Genomic DNA, 20705 nt, shown 5'->3' on the forward strand with positions numbered 1-20705 from the left:
GTTTACTAGTCCAATGACAATGTCATTACGCCATCACCTCCCCTTGCTACAAATTGATCAAAATGGCAACAACTTGACCATAATACTGCTTAAATGTTTTGGGTCACAATGTCTTAATGACGAGACAGAGTGCTGACAGATAAGGGAAAAAAAGGATCTTGCACACCTCCCTACCTTGGGGAGGCCGTTGAATAGTGGTATTTTCACTGGACTAATAATCTACGAGACCCAGGGTAATGCTCTGGGGATGTGGGTTCAAAGGGAAGATGGTGGAATTTGAATTCAATAAAAAAATCTGGAATTAAAAAAATGTCTAATAGTGACCATGAAACCATTGCCGATTGTCGTGAAAACCAACCTGGTTCACTAATGTCCTTTAGGGGAGGAAATCTGCTGTCCTTACCTGGTCTGGCCTACATGTGACACCAGACCCACTGCAATGTGGCATGTTTCGGGACATCCTGCCTTGTGTGCCAAAGATCTGCTGGTCGAGAATTAGCCTCTTCAGTTACAAAAACCCATGGCAGAAACCCGCCTTCCCCACTCGACATCATCTAAAAGGGACAGCTGATGACGATCAGTGTCCTTGTCATCAATACATTATGGTTCTCTTCTTCCACCTTAAGTAACACAAATTAAAAAATGTAAAATTATTTCCAATTCAAGTGGATCTTCTCACCTTCGTTTTGCAATGGATACCAACCCAGACAAGGTAAACCAGATCACAGTTTTAGTGTCTGATCTCATAAGGGAAACAACAGTAGGTGAGAAAGTTCAATTACACAAATGCGCCTGTTGTACAGCCAGTCTGCTCAGCAAGCTTACAGTACAGCCGAGTTGGATGAGAGTTAAAGCCACCAGAAAGGTCACACAGTGAGGTGCTCCCCTATCAAACTGTTTGATGGATAAATAGCTGAATGAACAACATTTCACCGATTAGTTAGAAGGAACTTCACATTAAAATATCCGAATAGGAACGTAGCCCAAAATAATCAGGCTTCCCGCAACACAAGCGTGAATCCCGCCTGGGGCAGTTTTGACATGAGGAAAATAGAATGAACTCTGCTGGAGGAGGACCAACTGGGACTGTGGTTCACAACTGCTGCAGCATATTTAAAACACAAACAAACGGCAAGTGTATTTTTATACTTCCTCCATCTCGACAGGAACAGAGCCACCGAGAAGGACGAATGAATTGAAACAAGGAACAGAATTGGAGGAAGCAAATGAGTCTGTAGTCCGGGTGGTGAGGAGGACATGCGCTCCCGAGGCTAAGGTTCATCCCCGCGTCGCGCGCTCAACCCCCGCCGCGTCGCGCGCCCAACCCCCGCCGCGTCGCGCGCCCAACCCCCGCCGCGTCGCGCGCCCAACCCCCGCCGCGTCGCGCGCCCAACCCCCGCAGTGATCGGGACCACCCTGCCGGCCGGCCGGCCGGCCCGCCAGCTGAGTAGCGACTTTCACAGCTCCGACTCGCTGCCATCAGCTGACAAGAGTTCAAACGCCTTTCAATCCAAGTATTGTCCGAACAGAACGTCCACCTACCAAGGTTCCCCGCCCCCGCGTGGCCGGTAAATCAGACTGGCCGCTCAAAGCCGCGTGCCCAATAACAGGGCGGCCACACACGCGCCGCCAATCAGAGCTGGAGCCAAGGGTTTGATTGGCTGGACTCTTGAGGCGGAATCAACCATTGAAGTGACCACCTGACCGGATGCCGGCGCCTGCGCACTCTGCCTCCCGCACAGTGCGGGCGCTGCACCAGGAGGTCTCAGTGCCTGCAGCAAGCCGGAGCCATACAGTGAGAACACAGACATACACATTAAACACTGTTATCACCATCATGCCACTCTCCATATAAACAAACATTTTAAAATAAACCAATTTACCTACGAGCCTTCCGTATAGCTTTATGCGCACATTGGACGATTGGGTTAATACACACTATATAAGTAGCCAGCCTCTGACCTAGATCGCGGCAAGACGGGCTTTATTTTTCGGAAGGCGCGCCTTAAGTTCGTTCGCCCAATCGGTCATCAAAATAAATGGTTTGTCGACCCACTTCAAATAGAACCACTTTTTTAGAATGCGTTTGAACTTCTATATTGCAGTCCCGGTGTTATAATGCACTTGGAGTTCCTGCGTAAATGTTCTGAATTGTTCCGAAGGTAGAGTAACCTGATCAAAAATCAACAAGGGAAATATACTTTTTAACCTGGTCTTGATGTACTTGCTGAAAACATCGCCGGCGCTTTCTCGGCAGCCATTGATTCAAAGAAGCAGATGAACCCAAATAAAGATTTAACATTGTGTTTGCGAATTGAATAAACTCGTGTTAAGAATGGATTGAAATATGCGATATACTTGCATTACATTTTTAAAAATTTCGACATTGTGGAGATAGGATGCGCCTGGACAATCAATCCAGTGTTCTTCACTTTCAGGTCTTGTAACATTTCAGCACATCCTCTATTTATGATACAAAAATATGTAATGTTTTGAATATTATTTTGACTGTATGATACAATAGATGATCCATTCATGCATTGACTCTCACAAACTAGATAAATACCACCCGCAGTCGAGTACTTACTCAAGTAAGCACATTAAATATTAAGGGGGAATGGTTTAGATTTAATACACGGCTATTGACCTGCAGTTTTTGTATTAGTTTCGAAGAGACCAGGGTCCAGTGTCTCTGGATTTCAGCATCCTGACCTGTTGCTGCAGTTCAATACGCAAAGAAATAATTTCAACTTGGTTAAAACAATTCTATTGGTAACTGGCACGTTTAGCCTTTATACATAAAATAAATACAACAGATATCAAGTGGTGTATGTTTTACATAAATGCAGTCCAGTCTGACATGATATATTACTTTATTTGATTGGAATCATAAATTTAACAATATTCTGCTGCAGTAAGTTCGTTCTTTGAGCCCGGGTAGTACTTGTCCTGAAAGTATTAAACAGTGAAGTTACAGACTGAGCTGTTTTTAATTTAGAGAATTAACACGGGTTCTGCGACACACACACAAACTTCCTTTGTTTCAAAACGCCAGCCAATGTAATTGAAAACAGTGCGAAGTGGAAGTGGTAAACTGCCTGTTTTACAATCTACAAATCATCGACTGCCAATGTCCAACCATTGATAAGTATTGACGTCGATCGTTTGCAAGTACACATAATCGCATTGAAAGGTGCTATTGTTTTCGCTGTATTTCAAGTCACCCACATACTGTTTGCTGTGCAAAAAAAAAACTATTCAGGTATAACGCAGAGCATTGTTATATTTCAGATCACCACATTGCACTTTAAATAATATCAACATTTTCAAATCAGCTTAAACCACACACATTGTAAATTGAAATACCATTCCTCGTGTTTCACGTATCTGCTCCGAACTTTTAAAATCGCTTGTTACAAGAGAAAGGTGTGTGTGTGTACGGTAGAGGCTCGCCGAGCAGAATTTGAATGCGTCATGTAAAAATATAGTCTTGTTTTTTACAACGATATGCCGGTTTTGACTTGTTGCTCCTCTTCCACCCGAAGGTGGCACATTCTTAACGCTGTAACGTCTGGGTTGCCTAGATACTCTGGATGGTTTTGCAGTGTGGATGGAATACAGTAAAACGTTCAGTAATAGGAAACGGCACAGTTATGGTGTTGTTAATGTGGCCATCAGGTAGACAAAAAAGCACAGTTCATCACAGAAATAATCAACCCCCTGAAGATAGTCTTTTTTTGTTCAGAGATTTCACTGAATCGTTCGACACAGCGATGATGGAGAATGTTCATTCAGATTATCATTTCTGTCGGAATTTACTATATCCCCTCAAATTTTCAGAAGCCATAATCTGTTAGAATCATATGATTTAATTTAATTCTAAATTATTCAAATATTCGTTTCTGGCGTCAGCACAATAAAACCATGCCTTTTGTATAAATTATAACTGGTTGTAACGTGGCGATGTCGGTTCTCTGTCGGTATTATCTGACTGAATTTTCAGTTAGATGCGCGGAAGGTTGAAGAATGTCGATACTAAATAAGCAAATGAAAAGTCATATTGTATGGGAAAGCATCATTAGTGACTTTCGGAGATAGTTTCCCAAGCCAACTAAGTATCATTGTCGTTAACAGACAATCCACATTTGTCTTTTAAAAATAGATACCACGCGCATGAGGAGAAATTGTCTATAAACCGCATCCTAATTCACATTAATCTTAATGAGAACTGTTGAGTGGTTAGCAACACTTGCGGAATTCAGTTATTCTCAGGTAAACATGTTGGAATGTGTAATTTTTAAGAATATGCAGCTGGCTGTAACTTTTCCTTGTCAATAAATCCTGTTAATTGAAAGATTATTGAAATGTTTATTATACTGCTTGCTTTAATATTCAGCTCTCTAAATGCTGCAAGAACAAGCTGAACATCTCCAAGGATTTCAAGACACGAAGTATTGCTTCAGTCCAAGATGGAATGATTGTCTCTAAAATTATACCGAAATAATATTGCAGTTAAACATCTACAGTACTGCCTCACGGCGCCGAGGTCCCAGGTTCGATCCCTGGCTCTGGGTCACTGTCCGTGTGGAGTTTGCACATTCTCCCTGTGTTTGTGTGGGTTTCACCCCCACAACCCAAAGATGTGCAGGATAGGTGGATTGGCCATGCTAAATTGCCCTTAATTGGAAAAATATATTGGGCACTCTAAATTTATACAAAAAAACAATAACAGTATCAAAATGTTTAACTGGTTTTTAATGCAATATTATATAGAAGGCAAAACTGATACTTCACACTGCCATTGTAGACGATTGTGATGCATTAACAACTTTTATGATGTATTGTTAACAACCCATAATACATCTTGGGTATTATCATTGAATAAATATGCCATCGCTAGTTTTAGTTTGTATTAGTGCAACACGCACCTTCCAGCACAGTGCCTGAGGTGATTTTCGACACTTCTAATATTTTAGCCGTAGGATTGCGCTTTTGGGACAAATTTAGTGGATAATTTGGGATGGGGCAATTGGTTTGTATGGAATTGTTAAGATTTGCAGGAGCTAACTTTTGATAGGTCAAAAATCTTTCCTATTCATCAAATTGATGATTCAAAAAGCAACTTGGAGGAAATATCGCTAGTTATAACCAAAAAATTACCTTGTTGAAAATAGTTGGAGAAATACAATTATTTGGCAGCAGCAATGACCCGATGGTGAATCAAATTGTTTGGTTAGCTCAGTCTTCGGAGGGAGAAAATTATGGGATTATCTAGTTTATCGAGTTAATGCCTCACAACGTGCCTTTTCTTTTCTGTTGATGATGTATCTTTAGGCTTCTCCAGCTATAAATTTACCACATAAGTAAATAATAGTCATGTGACAAAAATTGTACTCTGGCTCACTGAATGCTCAGCCACCCTATGAGGGAAATGTTCCCGAATTGAACAGTTCAAATATGCATTTCCCATTTTTTGTGGGATTTAGATTACCTGCAGATATTATATGAATTTTAATCGATGATTGCTCTAACACAGAACGGTTTCTCAGCAGGAGCCATTGTGTGAATGGGTCGGTAGCATGCACCGATTAGGTTAAACTTTGAATGGCTAGTGTGCCCACAGGGGCCTCAAGATGTGGGAACATGGATGGATGTTTGCAACCAAATAACTCTTTGCGCTGTGGCCTCCTTTCCTCCAATTAACAATTAAACAACACAGCTGTGGATCATCTGCCAAACTGAATTGATATTGCATGGGTGAAATGTAGTTCACATAGAATCTAGAATAGAATTTACAGTGGAGAAGGAGGCCATTCAGCCTATCAGGTCTGCACCGGCCCTTGGAAAGAGCACCCCACTCAAGGCCAAGTCCCCACCCTGTCCTGTAACCCAGTAACCCCACCTAACCTTTTGACACAAAGGTCCACCTAACCTGCACATCTTTGGACTGTGGGAAGAAACCGGAGCACCCAGAGGAAATCCACGCAGACATGGGAGAAAGTGCAAACTCCACACAGACAGTCACCCAAGGCTGGAACTGAACCTGGACCCTGGAGCTGTAAGGCAGCAGTGCTAACCACTATGCCACCGTGCCGTTCAGTACTTATTGATTGTATATGGACTGACCCAAGGTTCATTTAAAATGCTACATCTTTGGCCTAACAAAAAGCTTCCTTCGGGATGACATTTTCTTATCAGTATCTATTTTCAATATAATAAGTGCGCAAAATATGATAACAAAACACTGACCAAAAGATTTATCTGTTTATTAATAATGCAAAATATGAAATCAGAAACAAAAGAATTGCTCAACAACTGTGGAAGAGTGATTGATATTTTGATGGTTTCAGTAAAATATTGAGTCATCATGTGGATTAACAGTTGTGTTTGCTATCATTAAAATCAATAAAAGTATTTATTTTCCAGAAGATTTTCCAAACAGCATTATTTACATCGATGGATCATGGGGCGGAAATATGTATTTTTACACTAACTGAAGTGATTCTTCAGAAATATGAATGCTGTCTAAAAATAGAGCATTCTTACTCAGATGCGATGTGGAGATGCCGGAGATGCTGAGGAAGGAGCAGTGCTCCGAAAGCTAGTGTTTGAAACAAACATGTTGGACTTTAACCTGGTGTTGTAAGACTTCTAACTTACTCAGATACAGATTGCTATACATTGGAAAAGTTGCAAGCTGACTTCAAATAATTATACTTTGACAGTTACAATGTTTCAATTGAATTATCAATTTAAAATTGTGGATGATGCAACAAGGTCTAAAAGTCCTCTCTGCATCTTCACTGTGTTGAAATGAAGACTTATTACACTGACCTCCATTGTCCTCCAAAGCTTTCTTCACCAGGACCTCAAAATTGTAAAACTATCTTTACCTCGCTGAGTATAGCAACATTTCCCATTATAATCTGGGGAATTTTGTTAACATTCATTTATTCAACTACCCAACCTCCTTCTTTCTAAGGTTCACAATGGCATGCTTTAAGTAAGTACAAGATATATGGAATAGATTTTATTGACATCCAGAACCAGTGATTGGCCTAACTAAACACAGAATGTGCCCTCCAAAGAATTGTTGAATACCTCCCCAATACCTCTTATTTTTACCTGTCAAAAGTATACGTCACAGATAAGACCTCATGATGTATCTGTCCCTGAATCATTTGAAAGCACTCTGTTTACATAAACAGTTGAAGTTGTTTACTTCAAAGATACTTCTCTGAAACAAAAAACTTAAGTATACTCAAATCTTTTGAAGATTATGCTTTATTAACCAATATCTTTCTGTACTGCAGTTAATAAGTCAATCTCCTTATGTTTATTACACTAACCACTGATGTTATATTTTAATCACCCACAGTGGATATATTATCAATCACTTATGGAATTTCTTACACAAACACTTTTTTCTTAGATAATACTTAAACATCAAAAGCAGGAAAAAAAACTATGCTTTTTTCCTGATTCATTCTGAAGTTATATTGTTTATATTGGAAAAGCTGTTTTATTAACCCTGAACTAACTGTACAACACAGAACTTGCCAGGATGATCAACACAGTTTAAACTCTAATACGGAGTTACCTGATTTTCATTCCAATCTTTGTACTGAAACCAACTGTGGGCTTTGGTCCTTTGCCTAGTTTGCAGAAATAAAACAGTGTTATCAACTGTAATTTGGTGCCAGCACTCTTCAGTAGGACAAAGCTTTGTAGATTTGTCCCACTGTAGAGATGTGAGTGTAAACTCTAGGCTGATATCTGCTGCAGTAATCCACTGTCAGGTGTTCAGCCTTTTAGATGAGATGTTAAAGTGAAGCCATCACTGCTGTCTCCAGGTGTGGAAGTGGATTTCAGCCTGGTGTCTTGGTCAATGTTATCCCTGAACCAACACTAATAATAATAATAATCTTTATTATTGTCACAAGTAGGCTTACTTAACACTGCAATGAAGTTACTGTGAAAAGCCCCTAGACGCTGTGTTGTTCTGTTACTTTGTGCAACATAAGCCGCTACTTGGTGTAGGCACTTTTGAAGAATACTCCAGACCTCGAGATAAGTTGAACATATTTATTGAGCAATTAACAAAGCTCCTAAATGAGTTCTACACTCTACTGATCTGACCCCAGTAACACAGTACACTCTATATGAACTTGCTCTAGACCACATGTAATGGTGTGACGATACTGCTAACTACACACGTCTTGCTCTCTAGGTTTCTGCTGGTGGAAGGAGCTGAGGGCCTGTGTGCCTTTTCCTTTTATAGTGGTCGTGTGGTGCCCTCTTGTGGTGATGCCACCACTGGGTGTTCTGATTACCCATTGGTTGTGTCTTGTTCTGATGACCCATTGGTTACATGTCTGCATATCATTACATATCCCCCTTTTTTTGTGTGTGCAGGACTAATGTGGTGATGGTAGCTATGGTTGACAGTATTAAAGAAAATAACATGATATGCATGACTTGGATATACAGTAGACATGAGAAGGCAAATGTTCATAAGTCCAGTCTATGGGGTCTCCGTCTCAACCTTGATGATCTTCTGAGAGGTCGTGGAGAGGATGCCGGTGTTTTGATAGTTGTGTGGAAGTCATGACTGGTAGAATCGTGGTTCATGGTGTCTTGAGGTGGCGCTTCAACAGACGGCAGTGGAGGGGGAATTGGTCGTGGGCATATGATTTTCTAAATTGCCCTTCAATTTCATCGAATGATGGTGCCGTCAGCCGTTTTTACTACATAGGATCTGGGCGCGGCTTGCCGAATGATGACAGCTGGGGCAGACCACCCGCCATCAGGTATTTTGATCCTGACGGTGTCTGCTGGGGATAGTGTGTCCAGATCAGTAGCATGTGCGTCATAATGATGTTTCTGACTGTCACAAAGCTGTTGCATCTTTTTTAGTACCGGTAGGTGATCTGCGTTGGGCAGGTGTAGGGCTGTAAGGATTGTTCTCAGATCCCTGTTCATCAGCAGTTGAGCTGGTGACATGCCAGTTGATAAGGGAGTTGCCCGGTACGATAGTAGTGCAAGGTGTATGTCAGAGGCGGAGTCCGAGGGTTTGTGGATAGGTTGTTTGATAATGTGCACACCCTTTTCGACTTTGCCGTTGGACTGCGGGTAGTGCGGACTGTAGGTAACGTGCTTGAAGTTGTAGCCTTTAGCAAACGTGATCCATTCTCGACTGTGGAAACACGGGCCATTGTCGCTCATGACAGTATTTGGGATACCATACCACGAAAACGTCTCTTTGCATGCTTTGATGACAGTCTTTGAGGTGAGGTCGGACAGCTTCAGCACCTAGGGATAGTTTGAGAATTAACAAATGAGTAGGATGTAGTCATGACCATTTGCGTGGAATAGGTCAATGCCGACCTTGGATCATGGCGAGGTTTCCAGGTCATGTTGTTGGAGCGTCTCCTTGCCCTGTGCTGGCTGGAACTTCTGACAGGTCTCACAGTCCAGGACCATGTCCGTGATGTCCTGGTTGATGCTGGGCCAGCAGGCGGGTTGTCGGGCCCTGCGTGTGTATCTTTCTATGCTCAGGTGCCCCTCGTGAATTTGCCGTAGTACCATGTGCTTGAGACGCAGCGGGATCACTATTCTGTCCATCAGGATTCCGTTGATCAGCGTTAGGTCGTCTTTGACATTGTAGAATTGAGAGCATTGCCCTTTTGGCCACCCATTGTTGAGGTTGTGGATGACTCTCTGCAGCAGGGGGTCTTTGTCCGTCTCTTCTCTGATGAGAACAAGTTTTTCGTCTGTTGCCGGGAGGATGCTTGCGCACATTTGTACCTGCGATTCAATGTGCTGGATGATCTCCAGTGGCTCACTCGGTGAGGTGATGGAGTGGGATAATGCATCTGCAATGATGCTATTGCCATGACGCTCTTTGCCAGGCGTGTACACAAGATTGAAATCGTACCTCTGGAGTTTGAGCAGAATTCTCTGCAATCGGGGCGTCATGTCGTTCAGGTTCTTTAGGATGATGTGGACCAGAGGTCTGTGATCTGTTTCAACAGTGAATGTTGGCAGTCCATAGACATAGTCATGGAATTTGAGGATTCTGGTGATAAGACCTAAACACTCCTTTTCAATCTGCGCATACCTAGTCTCTGTCGGTGTCATTGCCAGTGATGCGTATGCTATTGGGACCCATGGTGATGTGTCCTCTTTCTGTAGCAGTACCGCTCCAATGCCATCCTGACTTGCATCGGTCAAGATTTTAGTTTTGTGATCTGGCTCAAAAAATGTGAGGACGGGTGCAGTGGTGAGTTTGGCCTTCAGCTCCAACCACTTGCAGGCGGTTGATTTCTTTATCAGTTTTCTTAGGGACGTTGTGTGTGTGGCCAAATTCAGGATGAATTTGCCTAGGAAGTTTACCACTCCAAGGAAGCGCAGGACTGCTTTCTTACCCTCGGGGACGTCCATGGCCTCAATCGCTCTTATTTTGTCCGTGTCCAGGCGGACACTGTGTTTCGATATCTGATCACCCAGGAACTTCAGCATGGACGTCCCAAAGCAGCACTTGGATTTGTTCAGCTTAAGGCCATGCTCATGTATACGTCGGAATACTCTCTTCAGTCGTGACACATGATCCTCTGGAGTTGAAGACCAGATTATTTCATCGTCAATGTAGACACGAACCCCGTCTATTCCTTCCATCATCTGCTCCATGATGCGATGGAATATTTCAGATGCCGAGATGATGCCAAATGGCATTCGGTTGTGGCAGAATCTGCCAAAAGGCATGTTGAAGGTGCAGAGCCTTCTGCTGGATTCTTCAAATTGGATTTGCCAAAATCCTTAGGATGCGTCTAGTTTTGTGAAGAAGCGCGCGTGTGCCACTTCGCTTGTGATTTCTTCCTTTTTGGGACTGGGTAATGTTCCCGCATAATGTTTTTGTTTAGATCCTTGGGGTCGATGCAGATTCGTAGGTCCCCCGAAGGTTTCTTTACACTTACCATCGAGCTGACCCAGTCAGTTGGTTCAGTGCCCTTAGAGATTATGCCTTTTTTCTGTAGGCTTGTGAGTTCTGCTTTCAGTCGATCCCTCAGTGGAGCAGGAACTCTCCTTAGTGGGTGGACCACTGGTTTTGCGTCAGGCCACAGTAGAATTTTGTACTCGTATGGAAGTGTGCCCATTCCGCTGAAGACATCTGGGTATTGGGTCAGTATGTCGCCGATGCTGGCCTGAAGATCCTGATGAGAAGGCGTCATGGTGCAGACCCTTTGGATGAGGTTCAGTTGCTTGCAGGCTTGCGCACCTAGCAGGGGCGCTCTGTCTGGTTGGATAATCTTGAATCTCAGGCTTGTCTCTATGTGTCAGTTGGGCACTGTCAGATGGCATGACCCCAGTGCCGTGAGTTTGTTTCCATTGTAGTCCTGGAATTTGCAAGCACCTGGAAGGATTTTCGGAGCCTTCTTGATTTTTGTGAAGTCAAACTTCGAGATCAGGTCTTGTTCATGCAAGGACTGCGGTGTGGATTGTTGCATCGCTTTCTGTGTGGAGCCTGGGACCCTTTGTGGTGCGTGGACCACTCCCTGTGTGGAGTCGGGAACCCTTCACGGTGCGTGGACCACCCTCTGTGTGGCAGCAGGCCGCTCTCTGTGGGCTTGTACCGCTTTCTGTCTCTTGATGTCAGGCAGCAGCATAATCCTGCACTCATGAGTCGGGATGTCATATATGCTGGACTGAAGATCCTCAAATCCGAAGAACACATCCGCGTCTGTGTCGGATTCTTCACTGTAGAACACATCGGATTTGGTACTGGGGTCGCCATCTCCAATGATGAAACCTTCATCTGAGTCGTAGTCTTCTAGGACCATATTATCACTTTTTGTGTCGGAGCTGGCATTGGGCTCGTGATGTCCAAAGAAGAAATCAAGGTCGGAGTCATAGTCTTCAAGGACTGTATCATCACTTTGGGCGGTGCTAACTGCTTGTTGCAGGGTTCTGCAGAGGTTACTTTCAGCTACTGGTCGAATGTCTGGCATTGTGCTGTCGTTCCAGGTGAAAGAATCTTGTTTTGAGGCTTTAAATTTTTTTTCTTGTTTTGGGACATTTCCCCTTTAAGTGGGCGTGGTCCGGGGCCTCTGATGTCACGAAGCGTGTGACGTAGATCGTAGGAAGCGATTGGACATGCTCAGATCACTGTCCCTTTACTTGTGGCCTTTTTCTCAACTGCGCATGTGCACCACCTTTACCAAGATGGCCGCCGATCAAAATTGTCGTTCTCTGCTCCAGGACCTTGGCCTCATTGTGAGTATTGGCGCCTCGCTTACCGTTTTCTGTTGGTTTGTTTGTGTTTTCCTCGCAGTATTGTTCGAATTTGTCCAAGACTGCCTGGAAGTCGCTCCTGTTTTGCCCTTTGGAGAACTTGAATGTTTTGAAGATTTCTTCTGCTCTGGCATCGGTGATGGTGAGCAGAAGCTCTGTCTTTTCAGCATTGGCCTGGTCTTGTAGGTCGGCTGCTACCAGGAAGATCTCAAACCTTTGCCTGAATGCACGCCAGCTTTCACTGAGATTGCCGTGGCACCTGAGCCGCGGTGGAACCGGAATCTCGATCATCTTGCCTGGGTGTTGTTGCTGGTTGTCACTGTTTGCTGAGTTGTAACTATATAGATTGAAATAGTCACTCACTGGTACCATGTCTTGTTATGCTCTTGACTTAGCATAAGCTGCTTCCTTGATGTGCACTCTGACGAAGGAAGGTTCAGACGTGGAGATAACTTCAACACGTTTATTGAACTATTAACAATTCTCCTACTTGGATTCGACTCTACTGTTAATCCTTCTATAGCTACTCAGACTGACGAACCAGTCTGCTACAATCCATGTGGGTGTGATGTTCAATCAACCCTGTGTCTGTACTCACTGAGTGTCTCCACTGGAAAGAGGAAGATCATGTGTGCTGTGTCCTTTATATATGGGTTGGTGTAATGTCCTCCTGTGGTAGTGTCACCTCTGTGTGTATCGTGAATGCCCATTGGTCGTGTTCTATCTTACTGACCTATTGGATGAATGTCTGTGTGTCATGTCTCTGGTGTTCCCTCTAGTGTCTAGCTAGTCTACGTGTACTTACATTAACCCCTTGTGTATTTACAGTGATGCATATCACCACACTTTGTTCTTCTTATGTACTCAAACAAGGAATCTTATGTCTATTAAAATGTCCCAAGAGAGACATACCAGATCCAGGCATTACACCTGACCTCATGCTCATCTTAGCCAAAAGGCCGGGAAGCGATGATTTGTATGTACCTTAATTCATTCCCTTTGGCAAGCTTGAACTGGGGTTTCCCTGTGTAGAGTGTCAAACAAGATGGACACGGTCATCGTACTCACCATGAGGCTGCGCCCCATGTGCTCCCAGGTTTCCCTTTGTTCAGGGGCCATCCAAAATGGCCACTCACTGTGTGTATGTCATGTGGGTGAGCCCCTGAACTCCAGAGTTTCCCTTTGTTTGGGTACCCTCCAAGGTGGCTGTTTGCGGTGCCTTTGTGTTCCTTTCTGCCATGTGCGATCTGTTGTAGCTAGCCTAGTGCCCTTCCTCTCCTTGTTCTTTTGTTTTCCCTTCAGATCTGTTTCTCCTGCCCTTCCCTCCCCCTTGCCCCTATTGTTGTCCCCTTCCCCCGTTCCCCATCCCATTTACCCCTCTTACTGCACCCTCCCCCCACCGATGGTGTTAACCCCTCCCCCGCCTTTAGACGCCCTCTTACCGATGGGAGATGTGCTGCAGACTCCCCCTCACTCATACCACCTGGTGCTAACTTTCCTGCTGGTTTGGTGGCCCCCCTTCTGGGGTCGGCTTAAATCTCCCCTTCACCTGTTACATGTCTGTTCTCCCTTCCTCCTCTTCACCCTCTCCTGCACCCTGCTGCTCTCGCCCCCTCTTTTCTGAGCCTTAGCTCACACATTCAAATTGAGATGGTGCAGTCCGCTTTATCACTGGCTCTACTGTTGTCTTCTCAGCCCAAGTTTATGGTCAAATTCATCTGCGTCCACAGGTATAGTGAAGTAATGCTCCCTGCCCTGGAAGGAGACTCAGAGCTTGGCTGGGTCCAGTATTCCAAATGTTATCCCGTTTTTGTACAGGCCTTCATTGGCTTTATTGAGTTCTACCAGGCACTTAGCAGGTCTGCCCTAATGTTCTGATAAATCCTGTTCGGGTGTCCCTCCCAGTTGCAGATCCTTGTCTGCCTGGTCCAGTCCAGTTTTTTCCCGGTATTGGTACCGGTTAATTTTGCAATTACGGCTGTTCCCAACCCTGGACTCTGTCTATTTCTGGCAGCTTGGGGAAGCTGTTTGTCCTCAACAGGTTGCCCAGCACCCGGGCCACATATTCCATGGAGTTCCTGCCCTCAGTTCCCTCCGATAGGCCCACTATGGGTAGGTTCTGTCACCATGATTGGTTCTCCTGATCTTCAATCTTTCCCTTTGGCATCCCTTGAGTAGCCACCAATCTTGCTGTATATTAGATGGCAGCTATCTACCCTTCACATATCCCATCTGGTCCTCTACAACTATCTGGGACACATGGCTCTAACCGCAGAGCCAGCACCATAGCCAGTATCTTGGCATCCACATTTAACAGCTAAATGGGTGTGTAAGAAAAAAACACACTGTGAGGTCCTTATCTTTGAGGTGTGTGTAAGGGTATCTGGCAGATAACCTGAACTACATCGTCCTTGAACATATCTACTATTACTGGTACTAGTTGACCTGAGAATTGTTTGTAAAATTCAACAGGATGCCCATCAGGGCCCAGAGCTTTGTTTGTCTGCATCAACCCAATCGCCCTCGGAACCTCATCCGTGTCCAGCTCCTCCCTACTTTCCTTTTCTACTCTCGGGAAGGACAACCTGTATGGAAACTCTGGCATATCTGACACCCCCTCCAGTGGCTCTGACATATACAGATCCCTGTAGAATGTCTCAAATGCTGCATTGACTTCTCTTGGTGCTGTCACTAAACACCCCGCGAGTTCCTGACCTGCATTATCTCCCGAGTTGCTGCCTGCCGCCTCAGATGGTGCACCAATAGATGACCTCGGGCGTCGTAGCTGTTTCACCACCTTTCCAGTGGATATCAAGTCAAACTGCACCAGGAGCAGCTTCCTGGTAGCAAACAGCTCTGGGGTAGGAGCTTCCCAGTAGCGATGGTCTGTTTCCAGGATCTCCCTTAGCAAACGCTACCTTTCCTCCCTCACTGTTCTAAGTGTGCTGTATATGAGATCACCTCTCCTCTTATCACCAGTTAAAGTGCCTACCATAGTGTAGAGCAGGGCTTTTCAAAGTGTGGGTCATGACCTGCGGGTGGGTCGTAGGTGGGTGTCAGGGGGGTCACTGAGCGATTGGTCGCACCATTCCCACTGTGGTCCCAATCGTGGGGGAAGCGCCAACAGGCACGACTGGCTTTTACATCAAGAATGGTGGCCACTGCCGCCTTTTAAATGAAAATAAATGAGGCTGTGTTCAGTTTTCCAGCCAGAGGCAGTAGCAGAGAGCAAGCCATGTGCCCTGCAGATAGACCTGATGGCATAGCGACTTCCATGCGTGTGTTTTTGCACTAAATCATGGAGCAAAGCTGCTTCCATTTTCCAGCTGCTGGCAAGAGGACTGTAAAGGTGGATCATTTTCTTGAAAGTAAGAGATGGCCAGAGACTCATATAGGCGGTGTACCTACTGGACAGGATCTCACAACAGAATCTGCTGGAGGGAGATGTCAGGAGAGTCCTAAGCAGTGTTAATGTTAGCTCTGTACAGAGCTTCAAGGGCCTCTGGTTAACAGCCTACAAAGAAGAAACGTTGGGGCAACAAAGTGGCGCAGTGGTTAGCACTGCTGCCTCACGGCACCTAGGACCCGGATTCAATCCCGGCCCCAGGTCACTGTCCGTGTGGAGTTTGCACATTCTCCCCGTGTCTGTGAGGGTCTCACCCCCACAACCCAGAAGATGTGCAGCGTAGGCAAATTGGCCACTCTAAATAGCCCCTTAATTGGGAAAAAAAGTATTGGGTAGTCTAAATTTTAAAATGAAGAAACTTTACTTGGGAACAAAGCAACATAAAGATAATTTCTTGAGGTATGGTTTTATCAGTTGCGCAAATGCAAATAAGGATGCAAAGCCCATGCATGTTATATGCAGCGAAGTACAGCAAATGAGGAGAAGTTTCAGATTTTGAAAGAGAAGTAGTGGGTGCAAAATTATTTTTGAGGTTGAGATCCCAGAGTCCGTTATTAACTTACAGCTGACTCCAAATTTAAATACTATACCTGACTTGTAATACCACATTAAAAACACACCAAAAGCCCATAAAGCTGTCAGCATTCTGGAGTAGCATCTCCAAGGAGTATCCAGTACTGAGTAAAACAAGCATCTTATTTCTATTGCCCTTCACAATTACCTCGATGTGCGAGGTTGGATTATCCATTTTCATAAAGGTGAAGATAGCACAAAGGAACTGGCTGAAGGCAGCATCGGATATGTGCATTGCCCTCTCATCCTGTGAACCTTATTCTAGAGAAATCGTGAGAACCAAGTGGGCTCCCCTTTCACATTAAGGGTGAATGAACGTGACGGGTGTCACAAAGGCCGGCCAACGTGGGTTGTGAACGTTGGCCGGCGTGGGTCCTGAAGATTGACTGGTTGGGAAAAGTGGGTCCCAAGAAAAAAAGTTTGAAAAACACTGGTGTAGAGGGAGCGACCAATCCGTTGCTGTTAAACTCCTCAATGGCCCCAGCTATGCGATTGCCGAAGCCCTTCTCAGCCACTAGTGCCACATCTAATCTCCATGGAGCCTGCTGGATGGGATCTTTCCCCAGATCAAGGTTGACAAAATGTGGATCGTAATCAGAGATCACTATCCCCGAATATTCCACTTTTCTGTCTCCCAGGAGCAGAAATTTATCAAACAAGAAGTCTATTCTTGAGTAGACCTTATGTATTTGTGATAAAAATTAGAATTCCCAGTCACGTTGATGCAGGAATCTCCACAGAACTGCTCCCCCCACCTGCTCCATGATCAAATCTGCGACATCCCCTCCTCTTTTACCTCCTTCACTATTTCTTCTGAAGATCCTATAACCTGGAATATTTATGCCCTTAACTCATCTGCCTTGTTCATCAGACTCCTTGCATTAAAATAACTACCATCCAATTTTCTTGCGACTTAACTGGTCTATAACCTCGATCCCCTTCCTGACTCACTTGCTGCCTCTTCTAATTTTAGCTGCACATCTCCCCCCTGCTGAACCTCTTTCAGGATCCCATCCCCGTGCCAAGTGTTATGGATCCAAGAATGAGAACCCCAATTTGTTATGGATTTCCGGATGCGAACCCAGCTTTATGCTTTGGAAAATCGTGAGGAAATGTCACTGCATCACAGGAGTGATAACACTGACCAGCAGGAATCTTCTGAGGGAAAACAAACTTTAAGTTAAACACATTAGCAACAAAGAAATAGCTTACATTTCAGTTATGACATCTTACTTACTTTCTAACACTGCCTCTATATATTTATTTTTTTCCAATTAAGCAAACCAACACATTTTGAATACCACTCATGGATAAAGTTAATCACAGAGGGTTCTTCTTGCTTATATGGGTGTAGAGTCTTTTAGATAGAGATTTCTTTGGAACTGAACTGAACCATGTCTGTCCAGCTTGGTGTTCCAGAAGCAACTGACAAACCTGGCCCCTCCTATTAACATTGCCACCTGCAATCCAAATGCAAACCACATTCTTGTGTCCTGGTACATTGCCCCTACAAAAATCAATGATTCTTTCTCTTTGTAATCACAGCAAAAATACTAAATAGAAATTTTAATATATGAACATTTCTCACATGCGGCACACAGGTTAGTTGAAACCCTCCTCAACAGTCCCACTGTCCACAAAAATGGTCCCAATGTCCCAGAAATCTAAAACACTCCCTCCTGCACCATTTCTCCAGCCACATATTCATCTACTACGTATTCACGCAACCTCCTATTTCTATGCGCACAAGCACAGCTTCTACCTTTCCTAATCCTGGCCTCTGGTGTCCCCAATTCCGGCCTCTTGAATCTCCTCCAACCCAATCTTTCCTTCTCTGTTTCCGGCTTTAGCTCATCCATTTCTCCAGTGTCCAATACCTTCCCTCTGGGCAGACCACCAAAAGCGCTGAAGCTTTTGGCATTATTTCTTTCCCCCTTTCAATCATATGGCACAAGCATATCCACACAGAAATGCCAAATGCTTTAATTGTCAAAAGATAGACCATATCACAACTGCTTGTCAAGCGACAGTCAAAACTGCAAAGCAAACTCATCCCTGTAGGAGTGGAAAAAGGAATGAAAAACAGTAATGGAGTTGCTGTTTTCTTTTTTTTTATAAATTTAGATTACCCAATTATTTTTTCTATTAAGGGGCAATTTAGCGTGGCCAATCCACCTACTCTGCACATTTTTGGGTTGTGGGGGCGAAACCCACGCAGACACGGGGAGAATGTGCAAACTCCACACGGACAGTGACCCAGAGCCGGGATCGAACCTGGGACCTCAGCGCCGTGAGGCGGTTATGCTAACCACTAGGCCACCGTGCTGCCCGAGTTGCTGTTTTCTTGAAGAGAATTCAGAACGCTTATACGTGCGCAGTGTTTATGCCACTAACAAGCATTCAAATGAAAAACTTTTGCAGGAAATTGTTGGTACATACAACATACACATTGATACGATTGCCGATTGCTCAAAGATGCGTCAAGAGATGTATGAGGACAAGTTCTCCTTAAACTGGGAGAACAGTTCAATTAAAAATACAATCAAGTGCAATCTTAGAAACATGTGGACAAATGGAGTGCAAAATTCATTAGAAGGGCACATTCCTCAAGTTATCTATTGTTGTAGCAAGATATGTCAACAAGTCAATGTGAAAGGAGAAAGACTGGTCTCGCAAGCTGAAGGTCGGCCGGAAGAATGTTTTGAAATTTGAGACCACCCAGAAGCTTGATCAGCTGTAGAAAATGTTGCCACAGCTATTCAAAGAGAGTTATGAAGGTATTATTGGTGCGATAGTCCACATACAAATCAGACCTGATACAAGAGCAGTATAATGCAAGGTCCTTTATGCTTTTAAACCAAGTTTGAAGATAAACTAATTAAGCTAGGGGAAGTGGTGTGCTACTGAAAACTGATCAGTTATTGGGCAATTCAAATTGTTGTAGTGCCCAAGTCAGACAAAATCTTTAGACTATTCAGGAACTATAAAATCATGAGCATCCAGTTAATGATGAATAATATCCACAACCTCCTTCTCAAGATTTGGATGCAGGTTTAGCATGATTGAAGATACTCATATGTTAAAATTATCCCATGCTTATGCACAGATAAAGAGAGTCAACAGTATTGCATGAAAAACACACATGGTGTTATACACCTACAAAAAGCTCCCATATGGTGTAAAGTCTTCTTCAAAATCTTCCAAGTTATAGTGGATTGGATTTTGCAAGGAGTGCCGGATTGTTTGTGCAATAATGGGAAAGAAACTGGGATTTTCCGGTCCCAGCTGTGGCAGTAATTGTCACGGATGGGACCAGAAAATCCAGGCCAGAATCTTCAAGTGTTGAATGAAGTGCTAAAAAGGCTTAATGAACATGCATGCTTTTTTAAAGTGGTTCATGTTGGCATGAAAATCCATGAGAAAGATCTACAGCCTGTGAAAGAGAAGGTAGTGTCTATATTCAATGTTCTGAAACCAAAAGATGTGTCAGACTTAGATCTGTTCTCGGCATGATTCAATATTACTCTAAATTTCTGCCTGAGCTTGCAACAGTATTATCTACACCACTGAGTTGTGTTATGACCATAGCAGATGTTAATTGCTGATAGCACGGTAGCATGGTGGTTAGCACAATTGCTTCACAGCTCCAGGGTCCCAGGTTCAATTCCCAGCTTGGTTCACTGTCTGTGCGGAGTCTGTACGTTCTCCCCGTGTGTGTGTGGGTTTCCTCCGGGTGCTCCGGTTTCCTCCCACAATCCAAAGATGTGCAGGTTAGGTGGATTGGCCATGATAAATTGCCCTAAGTGTCCAAAATAGCCCTTAGTGTTGGGTTGAGTTACTGGTTTATGGGGATAGGGTGGAGGTGTGGGCTTGGGTAGGGTGCTCTTTCAAAGAGCCAGTGCAGACTCGATGGACCGAATGGCCTCCTTCTGCACTGTAAATTCTATGACAAATCCAAATCCTGGATGGAAACCTGGCTTACAGGTGACACCCTTTTTTTGTCCAAAAATGTAAAGGAAATGCAATGAAACCATTTGCAGCTGTGCCACACCAAAATGAGAAATCGTTGTGTCAAGCTAGTGGTAACTCTTCATTGCTTTCTGAGTCTGTAAATATTTTGCAAGGATAAAGGAGTGGTGGGAACTTGAATTGTCTTTTTTTTAGAAAATATTTTATTGAAGCAGGTCTGGAAGGCCGTCCTGCTGGCCCTGTGGTCTAAAAATCTCCCGGTCTCCCACTGGCAGGAGGTCCTCCCCGGCGCGCTCCACTCCACCCGATCGCTACTCTGCACTGCGACTAATGAAGCCCCCCATGAATATCTCCTTGCCTTCCCTAGGAAGTCCACCTCCAGGGTTTCGCTCCCAACGTGGCTGGCAGCTCCACGACCCATCCTCCTCTGCAAACACATGCGTCTCCAGAAGGCGGACCCGTTGGT

This window comes from Scyliorhinus canicula, chromosome 10 (genome assembly GCF_902713615.1).
Source record: "Scyliorhinus canicula chromosome 10, sScyCan1.1, whole genome shotgun sequence".
In the NCBI taxonomy this organism is placed as follows: Eukaryota; Metazoa; Chordata; class Chondrichthyes; order Carcharhiniformes; family Scyliorhinidae; genus Scyliorhinus; species Scyliorhinus canicula.